The 17,525-nt window shown below is 39.0% G+C and overlaps 1 protein-coding gene and 1 long non-coding RNA gene across 6 annotated transcripts in view; one reads left to right on the forward strand and one right to left on the reverse strand.

Annotated features, from left to right (window-relative positions):
- The window catches only part of CCDC148 (coiled-coil domain containing 148), a 266,519-nt gene that overhangs the window by 221,336 nt on the left and 27,658 nt on the right, over window positions 1–17,525 (forward strand). The gene's annotated exons all lie outside the window — the stretch shown is intronic.
- Window positions 7,790–17,525, reverse strand: part of LOC139439322 (uncharacterized) — a 35,240-nt gene continuing 25,504 nt past the window's right edge. For 2 of the 3 annotated variants that reach the window (XR_011649272.1, XR_011649271.1), the window contains exons 2-3: window positions 8,004–8,067; window positions 7,790–7,926 (exon numbers count right to left, since the gene is read on the reverse strand). This is a non-coding gene — a long non-coding RNA (uncharacterized lncRNA). Of the gene's footprint in view, window positions 7,927–8,003; window positions 8,068–13,497; window positions 13,588–17,525 lie in introns of those variants that run through there. The other variant, XR_011649273.1, reaches the window with a different exon arrangement.

Consider the following 17,525-nt stretch of genomic DNA (forward strand, 5'->3'; position numbering starts at 1 on the left):
TGAGGTCTTCACATTCACTCCCACAAAAGGACTTCATCAGCTTTATCAGAAACAGTATAGCCATGATGTTTCTTTGATCTGATTCATTATAATGCGCCTCTTAGATATTTACATATTTTTCTTTACATATACACACCTATCAACTTGGGGTAGCCTTAGTAAATATGATCTTCAATTGAGCTTAGAACTTTGGAAAATGTTTAGAAAGCTATAGTCCATATCTAAGAGAAAAATCCAGATATCCTATCCTCCACTACAGTTTTAGGTGACTTTTTAGTTATAAGAGTCTCTACCTTCAAATTGAGCTTCTGTGAGATCACTGATTAAAATGACTGATAAAAAACAACTTTAGGGGGGAAAAAAACCTAAGGATAATTTTCTCTTACTGAATTCTTCTAAACTTTTGCTTTTGAGGAAGGGCTGTAAGTTGAATCCATCTTGTCTTATCAGAGTGGAAATAGAGAACAATGAATCCTCTGTCCAAAATTTCCAGTCATTCTCCAGGATCATTTTCAGTTTCCCATTAGCCTTATCATTGCCAAGTAAGGAGTCTTATTTCTTTAGGTTTTCCTGAATCAATTTCCTGATCCTTTAATAATGTTTGCTGACCTTCTCCTAAATTCCCTCTAAGAATTCAAGTATTGATTCTAAGACATTTAATGATCTCCATTTCTAGCATTCTAGTAGATTCTGAGCAGAGCCAAAATTGTAGTTATTGTGAGTTAATGTTAATCAATCAGAAGTAATTAGATAGCTACTATATAGAATACACAGATGTGTGCATAGATACATACACGTGCAGAGTAAGCCTAGGAGCCAGTATAGGTAAAAGAGCAGAAATTGTGACCAGAGGGAAATTAGATATAAAATTTAGGTAAAAGAATGTCAGAATTCATCTTTTAGAGGAATATCAATCAATCAATAAAATAGTAATCCAGTATGAGCATTATTCCAGTCATTTATTTGATATATGCTATGCTTCAACAGGCCTTGACTAGAGAGGTGTTAGACCATATTGAAAGTAAAACAGAGTGGGGGGAATAGGAGAGTTTTTTGTTTTCTTTAAGATTCATTTTTTTAAAATTTATTTCTCTCCCCTTCTTCCCCCCCAGTTGTCTGCTCTCTGTGTCCATTCGCTGTGTGTTCTTCTGTGACCGCTTCTATCCTTATCAGCGACACCGGGAATCTGTGTTTCTTTTTGTTGTGTCAGCTCTCCATGTGTGCGGCGCCATTCTTGGGCAGGCTGCACTTTCTTTCATACTGGGCGGCTCTCCTTATGGGGCACACTCCTTGTGCGTGGGGCTCCCCTATGCGGGGGACACCCCTGCGTGGCAGGGCACTCCTTGCGCATATCAGCACTGCCCATGGGCCAGCTCCACACGGGTCAAGGAGGCCCGGGGTTTGAACTGCAGACCACCCATATGGTAGGCAAACGCCCTATCCATTGGGCCAAGTCAGCTTCCCTAGGAGAGTTTTAAGTAAAGTTGGGAAATTAAAACCGTAACTCTATTGTACTTTTGTATTTTTCCATTTCAGTGCTGAGTGGGTTCACAGCGATGATGTCCTGGTAAATGTTTAAACACTGGCCGGGGAGGAGAGGTGGGGACAGGGTTGTAGCATTTGCTGATTTCAGTGGTACAAATACTCCCACTGTGGCCTATTTCAGACCTCCAACATCATGTCGTTGAACACAGAGACAGGAGGAGATGTGCAGGTGCATACAATTATATGGTATCTCTTCTGTTCAGACATGATGTAAATAACCTCAGAAGTCAAAACAATAGTAAAATGTAGTAAAATAATTAGGAAGTGATGAGTTTTGAGTCACTTGTCATCTTTATTTTAATATGCATTATTTCATTGTAAGCTTATAAAATTTCATGTATAATGATGGCTGTATTTTGCAACTAGCTTGTAAATATCCTAAATATGTAACAATTAGCTCCTGTGGGCTGGTTTGAGCCATCTCTGGCACACCACTGGGGACCACAGGTGTCCCAGCAGGTGGAAGAAATCATGTGACCTCCTCTATGAGTGGGTCACATGAGATAGTAGTCAGAATTCCCTATGATCGGTATGGAATTGCCTGTGTGTGTGCCCGATTTGATACATCAACAGTGCTGCTTTCCTGGTGAACTTTCCTCAAATTCAAAAGTTCTAAAGTTGATTGAACCAACCAGACACTCCACCCTTTTGCTGAATTGTATGGTAAGTTTGAGAAAAATGGGAGGTGTCTCCAGAAACATTGTAATATTAAGTAAAAAACTGAAGGAGGTGGATATAGAGATGTTCTCAACTTGTCTTCTTGTTAATAATGGTAGCTTTGGAAGCAAAGTCAAGTAAAGAAAGCTCACAGGATATGCTCTATTTTTTTTTTTTCCTTAAAGATTTATTTATTTATTTTTCCCCATTCCCTCCATTGTCTGCTCTCTGTGTCCTTTTGCTGTATGTTGTTTTGTGTCCGCTTGTATTCTCATTAGGCGGCTCTGGGAACTGATCCTGTGACCTTCTGGAGTAGGAGAGAGGTGATCATTCTCTTGCACTACCTCAGCTCCTTGTGTTGTGTTTCTTATTTCTCTCCTCTGTGTCTCCTTTTGTTGCGTTATCTTGCTGCATCAGCTCTCCACATGGGCCAGCACTCCTGCATGGGGCAGCACTCCTGCACAGGGCAACACTCCACACAGGTCACCACTCCACGTGGGCCAGCTTGCCACGTGGGCAAGCTTACCTTCACCAGGAGGCCCTGGGTATTGAACCCTGGTCCTATACGGTAGATGGGAGCCCAATTGCTTGAGCCACATCCACTTCCCTATATTATCTTTTAAAAATAGTTTCCTGGCTGACCTGTGGTCATAAAGATAGACTCTGAGCTAGGGACAAAGGATGCATCTGAAAGATGGAGCAAATATTTTGACAGGAGTCTAACAGTACTATAAAAGTGTGTTGGTGGGAGGGGAGCAGATTATCCTAAATTTTAAGAGAAAAGGCAAAAATTGTCAGAGAACAAGAACCAGTAGATAGTAATAAATGATGATGAATTCCCAAGTAGGTGGCTGGAAGAATGATAATTAGAGTGTAGACATTAGGACCATAAAGTTTAAAGTCAGGATGTTAGATGTGTTTTTATGTAAAATTGTTAAAAGAGGAGACACAGCAGGAGCCAATAATGTAAACCAAATGAACATATTGGGGAAGGTGGAAAACAACTGGGGCAAGTATAAGAGTATTTTGGAGCATGATGAAAACATAGATATGCACCTCAAATATAGAGAATAATCCAATAAAGCCAATGACCTAGAAGTAGCATTAAAGAGCAAAGAATAGATAATTCCTGCTACCTTGGTTGATACCAGGGCATTGATGGCCAGAAGCTGGGGAAGGGAGCATCTTACAAGTGCCCAGGACTAGCAATGGAATAAATGATACCAAGTAAGACAAGCAGAGGTGGCAGTGTGTGCAGAACCATCAAAGCGAGTAGAGGAGTATCCTGCAAATGATGGAACATGCGTTTTGGGAGCCTTCAGCAGGAATCGAGACAGAGTTTTGATGACCAAGAAGGTGATGAGATGCTGGAAAGGGAATAACATCACATTCAGAAGAGGCCAATGGACCAGAGCTGAAATAGCAAGGCATGAAGTGGCATCCAAGGGAATGAGCACCACAGCAATTTCTTGCCCCTTGAAGCTGGGTTTTTCTGTAGTTCAGTGTGATAGGCTTAGCCAAGGAGTGGTTTCCAAACTTCAGAGAGCAAAAATATGACCTAATGGGTATGTGAAAATGCAGATCCTGTGACCCTGCCCACAGAGATCCAGGGTGGAGCCAGGAATCTGCGTTTTAAAAATAAGCCCCACTGAAGATTCCAACACTGATGGATTGCCAACCACTTTCTGAGAAATCCAGCAGTATAATTAATCCAGACACTCTGCTGGTGAGATGGGTCTGGAAACATCTGCAAAACAGGCACAGAGTATCAGCTGTCCCACCTGGTGAGCAAATGCTGACTCCTGTGAGAGGCAAACTCACTGCCCAGCTGTGGCAATTAACTTGTTGCAGATGCTTGGAAAATCAACTCTTTTTAGTGGGTTTTGGATCCTTGATTTTTAACATTGCTGTTTAACCTTTTGTTTAGTTTTATGTATCATTTCAAATGATACAATAAATCCTAATTAAAATTTAAAAGTAATTGCTGAAATACTCTCTCATTTCATCAGGAAGAGTAGAAAAAGTATGAATGGTGAGTCGTGGTGTTGAAATACTAGTTCAATAATAAATTATTTTTATACTGAATCTGTCTTGATAATGTACGTGAGAGTACCTTGAACACTATAAAATTTCATACAAAAAGGTACCTTTTAAAATATATAGGTATTGGGAAGCAGACTTGGCCCAATGGATAGGGTGTCTGCCTATCACATGGGACATCCACGGTTCAAACCCCGGGCCTCCTTGACCGTGTGGAGCTGGCCCATGTGCAGTGCTGATGCATGCAAGGAGTGCCCTGCCACTCAGGGGTATCCCCCACGTAGGGGAGCCCCATGTACAAAGGAGTGCACCCCATAAGGAGAGCCACCCTGTGTGAAAGAAAGTGCAGCCTGCCCAGGAATGGCGCCGCACACCCGGAGAGCTGACGCAACAACATGACGCAACAAAAAAAACACAGATTCCCGGTGCCGCTGATAAGGATAGAAACGGTCACAGAAGAACACACAACGAATGGACACAGAGAGCAGACAACGGGGGAGGGGAGGTTGGGAGATTGGGGGGAAAGGGGGAAGAAATAAATTTAAAAAATAAAATGGCATCTATTTAAAAAATCTCTAGTAAAACAAGAGAGTTTATTTTTAAAAAATAATAAAATATGTAAGTATTATATATATCTATAAGGTTGTGTATTTACTTATTTTCTTTTTTCTTTTCTTTTCTTTTTGGTACATCGCTTTGCTCACCATGCAAGTGTGGGATGCCTTTTTCATTTCCTTTTTTTTTTTTACCAGGAGGTTCCCGGAATCGAAACTGAGTCCTCCAAATGGTAAACGGGAGCTCAATTGCTTGAGCCACAGCTGCTTCCCTGTATTTACTTCTTATATTCTCTCTCCACCCCCCCCCCCCCATTGTTTGTGCTTGCTGTGTCTGTTCAGTGTATGTTTGTCTTCCTTTTTAGGAGGCACCGGGAACTGAATCCAGGACTTCCCATGTGGGAGGGAGGTGCCTAATTGCTTAAGCCACCTCTGCTCCCTGCTTTGTTGAGTCTCTCATTATGTCTTCCTCCTTGTGACTCTTGTTCTGTCATCTTGTTGAGTCAGCTTGCCACACCAACCCATCATGTCAGCACGCTGTCTTGCTCATCTTCTTTAGGAGGCACCAGGAACCAAACCTGGGACCTTCCATGTGCTAGGCGGGAGCTTAATTGCTTGAGCCATGTCTGCTTCCCTATTTCTTGTATTCTTATAGAGCTTTTATATGCTTAAATGTTCTTGTATTTATATTGTTTTATTAATTGAAGTGGGAAAGTCCAAAGGTTTCCATCAATACACGAAGAGAGAAGAATACATCACTTTGTCAAAATATTGTGGCTCTTTATTCTTTGTAGCTCTTCCAGATCCCACAAACAGAGGATTATCTTTACTATCTGAACATGTGTGGGCTTGAAAGCTTTAAATGCTTTTAAAAGAGCAAGGCTTTTGTTGCCTTTTTTCCCCTTTTTTAATACTGGGAGCGTTTGGAACAAGTTAATCCTTCTGATCTGTCAGTGTATTGCTCCACAAACCACACCTGCCTAGTACTCGCAGGTAAGGGACATAACTGATTTTATGTTAGACCAGGCTCAGAATATGATCTTTCTGTGGCTCATGTGTTTATTTGCAGAATAGCTTGTCTCCTTCTGCAGTTATACCAGTTTTTGCACAAGAATGTTTTTATGCATAGAAATGGGGCTGTCCAAGCAAGATGTTTTTGCTTGAACTAAGGAATGCATGTAAGAGAGAAACGTTAATTGTGCCTGGATAGGGTGATAGGATCATTTCCAAAGTCAGGAAACCTGGCAGAAGATAGATTGTTGATATGGCAATCTTCAGGAAAACCAGAGACATGATCTTGAAAGATGTGTATTCAAAAGGAGGCCTTAGGGGATATTCTTGTCACTTGAAATAATGGGGAATCTGGCAGATAGGAATTATGACATCTGGGAAAGGACAATAAAGATTAGAATTTAGAGTCACCTGGAGAGAAAATGTGAGTTGCCTTTCATATATGTGACAAGGTTGGCTATATCTTTGTAAGAAATTAGAATTTTGTGGATATTGAGCTTATAGCTTTTAGAAAAATAAAATAACCTTCTCTTTGCTATTCAGGAGATGGGATTTCCCAGCAGCTTAGATAGAGTAAATAATCTACCCTAACTTGGAAGGCTAAGACTAACACCCCTTTTGTGAGTTTAACTGAGACTAAGTGGATTTTCCTGCGGGCTTACTGTTTGGTGGTCCTGATCAAGCCCATGGGAGAGCCAGGTCTGCTGCTCTCCTGAGCTCCCTTACTGTGAAGTTCTTGTGAAAGGGGAGAACTCTTCCTCCTAAGGATCCTCCCAGGCTGGGGCTTCACTCTCTAAACAGAACGTGAGCGAAGAGACACAAATCACTCCTGGGGACCTTCGCTGGCTAAGTCTAGATGGGCTACGCTTGGCCAGTGAAACGTTTATTGAAATAAAATTTCATGAATATTAACTGTCCACTTTGTTTATACCAGCCTCTTGCTTAGGAAACCCTTCCCTACTTCTCTTTCAGCCTGTCCTCTCTGTCCCCACCTGCTCTCCGAGGTTGGGAACTAATAATAATTCAGCTATTCTATTAAAGTTTTTCAAATTGTAAGTTGTTAGAAATCTGTTTGATCATACTTTTTGGCCCATGACCTTCCTCTAGGAATTTCCCACTCCTTTAAGAGGTTTCCCAAGAGGTGCCATGGAATATGGGTGTCGACAACTTTAGCTTAATGTAGGAAAGGAAAATACAGCATTGCTGGAGTTTTTTTCCTGCCCATACCTGAATAATGCTGGCAGGAATATATATGTCTCATTTAAAAAGAGACCTGAGAGTCAGCGAGGTGGTATTATCTGTCAATTTATCTGGAACTCTGTCCAGTTTATTATCTTTTCCAGTAAAGTTAGTTCGCTATCAGTTTAATCAATGATACTCTTTTCAACTTTATCTGCTTGGGCTCTGGAGAAAGCCACACATCTTTCCCCGGCCTCAAATAATAGCATTTACTGAACATCAGCTTTAGCATCTCCCTGAAGAAAATGTAGCACAGGCAATAGAGCTCATGGAGTTGGCAGGGGCATGGGGCACCTGTACTCCCAGATCCTAACACCAGTTTTCACTGGCTGGATTCTTGGGTGTGTTGCTTTGTGGCGTGTCTGTATGGTAGAGGAAAAAATCCAGGAGGCTGGATTCTGAGACTAAAGGAGATTGCTAAGGTAGGTGGGGCTTGGCAAAGAGTCACTAAAGTAGCTGGTTGAAACTTGAAGGTTCAACCTAACAGGAGTCAATCTGCATTTGAGGCAGCCAAGAAAAAAAGCTCTAGAAAAGTTAAATGCTGCAAATAAGCTATTTTATCATTTTTCTTTTAAAGTATATTTAAAATGCCTAACTGAAAGGTTTTGCTAAAGAAAAAAAAATTTAGGAGGGGTAGATTAGAAAGGTTACTTTAAAAACAACAATAGCAGCAAACCTTAAGGTGATTAGGAAAGTAACTGTTCTGCTACACGCTTTTTTTTTTTAACATCAATGTTAAAGAGGCTGTTTGTGAAGACTCCACTGATGATTTCCTTGGCTGAAAGAAAATCAAGGTTTGCTTCATTGCCGTGGGCGGCTGAATCACTATAAAAATCTTTGGTTCTTTTGATGTTTGCTCTCTACAGAAGTTCTGAGAGACCTGGGAAGGAAGAAAGGGAATGTAAGGGGGATTTTCAAACAGTATTACAGAAGGCAAGCTTTATTAATCTTATATACCTCAATCCTTTTTTGAGGGAGAGGGTTGTGCTTTCTTTTGTTCTCTCAGGATCGTCTGTCACTCCTGGTGAAGAAGAGAAACTAGCTGTATCAGAATGGTATGAATGTTTATCCCTGGAAAAGTGAGGATCACTTAAAATCATTTCTTACAATAAGTAGAAGTTAAAAATAGCTAAAACCAAAATGAAATAATGTAACTTGATAACCTGTCGCTAGGTTTATTAACACGGATTTTAAAAGTTCCATACTAAAGCAATGCTTCTTTCGGTATTTGTAATTCTGAAAACACTCTTATTTGAAATTTGGGGTATCAGATATTATATAGATCTTAGAATAATTCTTTAGGGGAAAAACTCCAATAAAGCTTATCATGCAAGCTGGTCTGCTTCTTACCTTTAAAAGCATTGCAAACTGAAGTAGGAAGCTAATGTAAAGAAAGCTTCTAATTTTGTGAGATAAATCCTCAACATGAGTTCTCTTTTTATATAACTAATAAAATGATAATATAGCACATTACAGATTTCTCAAAAACATTGCACATTAATTATGAAGTTAAACTATACCCAAACCATTTGTGAGTTCAAGAGCCACTGTGCAAATTACCCGATTAGTATCTTGTCTTAGTAAACTCATATGCCAGTACATATTCAAACACCCAGATGTAGGTCCTGCCTTGTCTACTTGATATGTTTCTGCAATGGCTCTGTGTTTTTGTTTTGTTTTGTGCAGAAATATAATTTTACAGATTTGCTTATATGGTACTTAATATAAATTTGTTGAATAAATGAATACATGTAGAGAGTCAATTAAGCAAGCAGATGATGGTCTGCCTGGGTTACCTTTTAAACTTTATTTCATAATAAATAATTCCTGAAAGGCCACAAGCCATTCCTATCTCTGCTGCCCCTCAGAAATCACAATATTAGCAAGTCTGTGTCATGAGTGTCGTGCCTGAGTTTAACTTTTAGCCTCCAGAGTTCCTGATTGTCCAAAGGAGCTAGACACCTGCTTCTTTTCTCCAGTGCCTGAACCTTTCTTTCAACCCCTCAAATGATTAATTTCTCACAAAGAAATACCTACTAACTAACTACACAGATTTAATGGAAATGTGTATATTCAATTTTTAGTTTGCATTCTATTTCCTGTTATTAAACTAAGTCTCTTGGAAATTCCATTAAATGCTTTCCATTTTTAAAAATTCATTTTTCTTTTCTTTTTCCTCCCTCCCTCCCTCCCTTGCTTCCTTCTCTCTCTCTTCTCTTTTTTCTTTTCCTTTCTTTTCTTTTCTCCCTTACTCCTTCCTTCCCTCCATTCCTTCCTTTCCTTCCATCGTTGCATGCATTCTATGTTTTAGGCACTATGCTAGTTTTTGGGAATATAAAAACAATTAAGATATAGCCTCTTTAACTCTAGAAATACACGGTCTAACAGAGAAGCAAGTAATGAAAATAGTTGTAATAAAAAACATTACCTGTATCTATGTGTATGCCAATTGGTTTGTTTATTTGAACATCTTTGCTTATTCATAAAATAGGCAAGTACCATATCCCAAACTGGGTTCTATTGAAAAGGTATCCGATGTCAAAGAAAATGCTAAATCCTTTCAAATATTCATAGTGCATACTACCATATTATTACAACTATTCTGAAAGGTCCTGCTGTAAAGAAACCTACTTCATTTTGTCTAACTTAGTTTTTCCCAAACTTACTTGAACACCCAACACACTTCTCATTGGACATGTTAACCACCTGTGGGACATTAGCATTCTATGGGCCATCAATGTGGGTTATGATCTGATTACCATTAATACTAGCTAGGTACATGCCCTCCTGTTACAGAGGAGAAAAAGGTAAGTATTTCCTTACATTAAAAAAAAAAATGTTTATTAGTCAGGACTCCTTAGAAGCACCTGACGGAAACCTAACTCAAACTACCTTAGGCAGGAAAGGGAATAGACAGATTGACATGAATGGGAATCCAGGAGTGGATCTTGCCTGAGGAGCTCAAATTACATCTTCATGTTTCTCTTACCCTCTTTCTACCTCCTTACTCTGTATCTGTTGCCCATTCATCCAGACTTCTCTGTGTGACTTGGCTGAGAGTGGGGGGAAGAGTAGGCAGGTTTATAAGCAGCTTCAAGCGTATTCTATAGTACTAGCTTTTTCAGTATACCTAAATAAATCCAAGAGGAAAGATTCTAACTGGCTCAGGTGATTTCAAGTGCCCATTCAGGGCCATTTGCAGTAGTCATTTTGTAAACCCCTAAGACCAGGAGGCTAGGGTCTCTGACTAAAGGCCTCAACAGAACTGCATGGAATGAGGATAGGCAGTTCTACAGATGAAGGGGGTTGACGTTAGTGATATTAAAAAATGCCTACCACAGTGTGTTTTAATTTTTCATATCTACATTTGGCCATAATAGGCAGTTCATAGTCATATCAAATTATGGCAAGAAGGGATAAAATCAACTATTCGGATACTAAAGACATTATTTTGGGAAAACATTCCAATTTGTAAATGGTTTATAGCCAATAACCCAAAAGTAAAGTCACCTCAGTCCATTGCTTGAAAATGTAAAAGATTTTCATAGCCTCAAGAAGTGTATTGCTTAAAGTTGTACATTCTATGGGTGTTTTCTTAAGATTTTTAAATAGCTGAAATGATTAGCTCTACTATAAATGTTTCAAACTAAAATTTATAGTTTCAAATTATTTTTGAAAAAATTATGTTTAAGATTTGTTGCAGCATGTTATAAGGAATTTGTCTGTCTTTGTTTTTTTTTTTTCATTTTTAAAAAATATTACATTCAAAAAATATGAGGTCCCCATTCACCCTCACCGCCCCCACCCCACCACTCCCCCCCCCCCCCAGCAACACTCTCCCCCATCATCATGACACATCCATTGCATTTGGTAAGTACATCTCTGGGCATCGCTGCACCTCATGGTCAATGGTCCACATCATAGCCCATACTCTCCCACGTTCCATCCAGTGGGCCATGGGAGGATCTACAATGTCCGGTAAATGTCCCTGCAGCACTACTCAGGACAACACTCAGTCCCAAAAATGCCTCCACATCTCATCTCCTCCTCCCATTCCCCACACCCAGCAACCACCATGGCCACTTTTTCCACACCAATGCCACATTTTCTCAATTACTAACCACAATAGTTCATGAATAGAATATCAGTAAGTCCACTCTAATCCTTACTGTATTCCTCCTTCCTGTGGACCTTGGCTTGGTTGTGTCCATTCCACATCTATGTCAAGAGGGGGCTTAGATTCCACATGGATACGGGATGCAATCCCTGCTTTCAGTTGTAGGCACTCTAGGCTCCATGGTGTGGTGGTTGACATTCTTCAACTCCATGTTAGCTGAGTGGGGTAAGTCCAATAAACCAGAGTGTAGGAGCTGAAGTCTGTTGAGGCTCAGGGCCTGGCTATCATATTGTCAGTCCAGAGATTCAGATCCCCTAGATATATTTAAACCCCAGCACCAACTACAATTCCAGTAAAGTAACAGGAAAGGCTTGTGAAAAGAGATCACATCTGAGTCCAACTCCATCACACAGAAACACCAACTCCAAAGAAGGGCCAACTGACATGGCAGTGAACTCCATCTGCCATGACCATAAAACCTGTGGGTCTCTTTAGCCCTCAAAAGAACCAATACCTGGGGTTGTATCTACTTTATCTGTTTCTGAGACTCTGCTCAGGTGTGCATAAGGGCAATCCTTCTGACAACCTCCAGACTCTTTTTTAGAGACTCATAGCCATATAAACTCATTTGTCGTTTTCATTTCCCCCTTAATTTAGGTCAATAAGAATTTTTAACTCCTGTTATTACATGTAGACAGGGATATTCTGCTGGTCCGATTTGAACCTTTAATTCAAGGTCATTTTCTAGTTACGTCATCAGCTGGTAGTTGGTAGTGATCCCTCGGTGCCAGGAAGGCTCATCCCTGGGTGTCATGTCCCACACTGGAGGGAAGGCAGTGCATTTACATGCTGAGTTTGGCTTCGAGACTGGCCACACGTGAGTATCACAGAGGGTGTCAAGAGGGAACTCTTAGGCACAGTGCTGCTCTAGGCCTTGTTCTTATTTCAGGTGTATAGGCTCACAAGCATAGTCATTAGTATCAGGGACTCACTGTTGGACCCTCATTCCTTCCTGATCCTTGCCGTTGCACCCGGGGGACTGCCACTGCTCCCCTAGGGACCACGACAGAGCCCCCCTGGCTAGGAACCCAGCACCCCCCCCAGCTGTTGTTTTTAATTGTTTCCACTATGAGTATATCCAAACATTTCTATGCACCCTGGATACATGCCTTATATAACTCCCTGTCAACCATATATCCCCTGTCAATAACATCCCATACCAGTATTCCTCCACTACCATTGTTGAACCACTCTGTGACCCAAAACTTCCTGAAAAGTGAAGCCCAATATAATGCCAGGTTCCCTTAATAGTAAAATGGAATATAGCAATGAGTTTAAAGGTTAGATATAGAATACATATTGATTTGGAAAAATTCTGCATCCTATCTTTTTCTTTTATTTTTTCCTAATTATTGAGCTTCTCTTCACAAGAGCTATAGATCACAGTAATTCATATATACAATATACAGTACTCCCACATATCCAATATAAAACCTTTTCCCTCCACAGCAATAATCTTTTAACTTTTTCATACCATATTTACTGAAACTGATGTACAGATATTGAGATAATAGCTTTCAAACAAGGTAACATTTGTGTTTACATTGTGGTTTATACTTTAGGCTATACAATTTTCTAAATTTTTAGATATGCTATGTTTTACATTATGGTTTACATTATTAGTCTGTTGGCCCCTATATGTTTTTGGTGTAATATTACTTGTTTTATATCTATCCTTGTGTACTCTTGTGAAACACTTCTGTTGCCCTCACAGTTATGTTGGTTCCATTTATTCAATATCTATTTCCCCCTCCCCTTGGGGCCCACAGTGACAGTCAATCTTCATTTCTTGAGGAGCCATGTTCAGAGATACTTGCAACAGTGTTGAGGGCTTGACTTGCTCAACTGCCCTAATGCGCCGGGAGCCACCATTTCTCTTGAGAGATACAGTTCCCTCTATTTGATGGCATTAGTCCTCCCCAGGATGTGGGTATACCTTCACTCTCATTATATGGGTCTCTATCCAATGGTATAACCCACTCTGGCAAAATGAGCATTCACATATTCCCTAGGAATCTGTCCTACATCAGATTATCCCCTTTAAGTAGCTTAAACAAGTAACTTTCCTAATTATATTTTGAAAAGGTTTTCTCAGCATTATACTCCCAACCAACACCTGACAATCTCCTATGTTCTTATGTTGCCCCACCCTCCCCTCAATTTCTTGGGCAATATTACCCATCCGCCCATCCCTAGCCCCCCTCAATCCCACAAAGCCCCACCCAAAGGTAACCCTATGCCCCCATTTTATCCCTTCTTTGTACATATACTTACCTCCAGCTTATCATAGATTTCATCCATGTAGATGTCAGCTTACATCCTTCCTCTACCTCCCGATTTCCTGTAAGGCTATCTTCCAGTCACTAGCTCTCTGAGGCAGCTTGGTTTACTTATTTCATGTCATTGAGGTCATGTAGTATTTGTCCTTCAATGCCTGGGTTGCTTCACTCAACATAAGGTTCTCAAGATTCATCCATGTTATCACGTGTGTTTGTAGTGTATTTGTTCTTAAAGCTGAGTAGTATTCCATTGTATATATATATATACCACATTTTATTGATCCACTCATCTGTTGATGGGCATTTGGGTTGATTCCAACTTTTGGCGATAGTGAACAATGCTGCTATGAATATTGGTGTGCATATATTGGTTTGTGTACTTGTTTTCAGTTCTGCTGGGTATATACCCAGCAGTGGAATTGCTGGGTCATATGGCAAATCTATGGTTAGTTTTTTGAGAAACCGCCAAACTGTCCTCCAGAATGGTTTGCTCTTTCTGCATTCCCACCAGCAGTGGATGAGTGTTCCCATTTCTTCACATCCTCTCTAGCATTTGTATTCTTCTGTTTTTTTCATCTTATGGGAGTAAGATGGTATCTCATTGTAGTTTTGATTTGCATTTCCCTGATAGCTAAAGATTTGGAGCATTTTTTCATGTGCTTTTTAGCCATTTGTATTTCTTCTTTGGAGAAGTGTCTGTTTAAATCTTTTTCCCATTTTTTAAATGGGTTGTTTATCTTTTTATTTTCAAGATATAGGAGTTCTTTATATATGCAAGTTATAAGTCTCTTATCAGATATATGATTGCCAAATATTTTCTCACTTTGTGTAGGCTCCCTTTTTACTTTCTTGACAAACTCCTTTGAGGTGCAGAAGGCTTTAATTTTGAGGAAGTCCCATTTATCTATTTGTTCTTTTGCTGCTCGTACTTTTGGTGTGATGTTCATGAAGCCATTTCCTATTACAAGGTCTTATAGATGTTTCCCTACACTGCTTTCCAAAGTCTTCATGGTCTTGGCTCTTATATTTAGGTCTTTGATCCATCTTGAGTTGATCTTTGTATAAGGTGTGAGATGGTAATCCTCTTTCATTCTTCTACATATGGATATCCAGTTCTCCAGGCACTATTTGTTGAATAGGCCATTCTCTCCAAGTTGAGAGGGTTTGGTGGTTTTATCAAATATTATATGGCTATATATATGAGGTTCTGTATCAGAACTTTCAATTCGATTCCATTGGTCTGTGTGTCTCTCCTTATGCCAGTACCATGCTGTTTTCACTACCGTAGCTTTGTAGTATGTTTTGAAGTCAGGTAGTGTGATTCCTCCAATTTCATTTTTCTTTTTCAATATATCTTTGGCTATCGGGGCCTCTTTCCTTTCCAAATAAATTTCATAGTTCGTTTTTCTAGTTCCTTAAAGAAGGCTGTGTTGATTTTTATCGGGATTGCATTGAATGTGTAGATCAGTTTTGGTAGGATAGACATCTTAATAATATTTATTCTTCCTATCCATGAACAGGGAATATTCTTCCATTTATTTAGGTCTTCTTTGATTTTCTTGAACAGTCTTGTGTAGTTCTTGGTGTATAAGTATTTTACATCTTTAGTTAAATTTATTCCTAAATATTTGATTTTTTTATTTACTATTGTAAATGGTATTTGTTTCTTGATTTCTTCCTGATCTTGCTCATTATTGGTGTACAGAAATGCTACTGATTTTTGCGCATTGATCTTATAACCTGCAACTTTACTAAACTCATTTATGAGTTCTAGAAGCATTGTTGTAGACCTCTCAGGGTTTTCTATGTATAGGATCATGTCATCTGCAAATAATGAAATTTTGACCTCTTCCTTTCCAATTTGAATGCCTTTTATATCTGGTTCTTGCCTCAGTGCTCGAGCAAGTACTTCTAAGACAATGTTAAATAGAAGGGGAGAGAGTGGGCATCCTTGTCTTTTTCCTGAATTTAGAGGGAAGGATTTTAGGATTTCTCCATTGTAAACGATGTTGGCTGTAGGTTTTTCATATATACTCTTTATCAAAAAATTTATCAAAAAATGTCCTTGTATTCCGATCTTTTGAAGTGTTTTTATCAAGAAAGGGTGCTGTATTTTGTCAAATGCTTTTTCTGCATCTATAGATATAATCATGTGATTTTTTTCCTTCAATCTGTTTATATGGTGTATTACATTGATTGATTTTCTTATGTTGAACCATCCTTGCATACCTGGAATGAATCCCACTTGGTGGTGGTGTGTAATTCATTTAATGTGTTGTTGCATACGATTAGCAAGTATTTTCTTAAGTATTTTTGCATCTAGGTTCATTAAAGAAATTGGTCTGTAATTTTCCTTTCTTGGTGTCTTTGTTTGGCTTTGGTACTAGGGTAATGTTGGCATCATAGAATGAGTTAGGCAATGTTCCTTCTGTTTCGATTTTTTGGAAGAGTTTCAGCAGGATTGGTGTTAGTTCTTTCTGGAATGTGTTGTAGAATTCACCTGTGAAGCCGTCTGGCCCTGGGCTCTTCTTAGTTGGGAGGTTTTTAATGACTGATTCTATGTCTTTACTTGTGATTGGTTTGTTGAGATCATCAGTTTCTTCTTTTGTCAATATAGGCTGCTTATGTGTTTCTAGGAATTTTCCATTTCCTCTGAATTGTCGTTTTTGTTGGAATATAGTTCTTCAAAGTATACTCTTATGATAGTCTTTATTTCTGTGGGGTTAGTGGTGATATCTCCTTTCTCATTTCTTATTTTGTGTATTTGCATCTTCTCTCTTTTTTTCTTTGTTAGTCTCACTAACGGTTTGTCAATTTTATTGATCTTCTCAAAAAACCAGCTCTTGGTGTTGTTTATCTTTTCAAGTACTTTCTTATTTTCTATTTCATTTAGTTCTGCTCTTATCTTTGTTCTTTCTTTCTTTCTTCTTCCTGTGGAATTACTTTGTTGTTTTTTTACTAATTCCTCCAAATGTGCAGTTAGTTCTTCAATTTTTGCTCTTTCTTCTTTTTTGATGTATGAATTTATGGCTATAAATTTCCCTCTCAGTACTGCTTTTGCTGCATCCCATAAGTTTTGGTATGTTGTGTTATCATTATCATTTGTTTCAAGGTAGTTATTGATTTCTTTTGAGATTTCCTCTTTGACCCACTGTTTTTCTAAGAGTGTGCTGTTTAATTTCCATATCTTGGTGTGAAATCTGTGCCTCTGGCCCTTGCAGATTTCCAGCTTCACTCCACTGTGGCCAGAGATATTATTTTGTATGATTTCGATTTTTCTGAATTCATTAAGCCTTTCTTTGTGGCCTACCATATGGTCTATCTTGGAGAATGATCCATGTGCACTTGAGAAAAATGTATATCCTGCTGTATTTGGGTGTAATGATCTGTATATGTCTATTAGATCCAGCTCCTCTAATACACTGTTCAAATATTTTGTTTCTTTAGTGATTCTCTTTTGAGATGTTCTGTCCAGACTTGATAGTGGTGTATTAAAATCTCCCACTATAATTGTAGATGCGTCTATTCTTTCACTTAGTTTTTCCAAAGTTTGTCTCATGTATTTAGAGGCACCCTTTTTAGGAGCATAAATATTTATGATTGTTTGTTCTTCTTGAGAGATTGTCCCTTTCACTAATATGTAGTATCCTTCTTTGTCTTTCACAATTGTTTTGCATTTAAAGTCTATTTTGTCTGATATTAATATAGCTACTCCTGCCTTTTTTTGGTTATTGTTTGCTCATAAGACTGTTTTCCAGCCATTCACTTTCAGCCTCCATGAATCTCTGGGTCTAAGATGTGTCTCTTGTAGACAGCATATGGATGGGTCATATTTCCTTATCCAGTGTCCCAGTCTGAATCTTCTGATAGGTGAGCTTAATCCATTGACATTCAGTGTTATTACTTTCAAGGAATTATTTATGTTAGCCATATTTTGATTGGACTTGTGTTGTCATATTTTTTTCCTTCTCTTTTTTTTTCTTTTTTATTGCTCTTACACTCTCCTCCAACTCTGCCTGTCCT

Source organism: Dasypus novemcinctus, chromosome 7, assembly GCF_030445035.2.
Source record: "Dasypus novemcinctus isolate mDasNov1 chromosome 7, mDasNov1.1.hap2, whole genome shotgun sequence".
In the NCBI taxonomy this organism is placed as follows: Eukaryota; Metazoa; Chordata; class Mammalia; order Cingulata; family Dasypodidae; genus Dasypus; species Dasypus novemcinctus.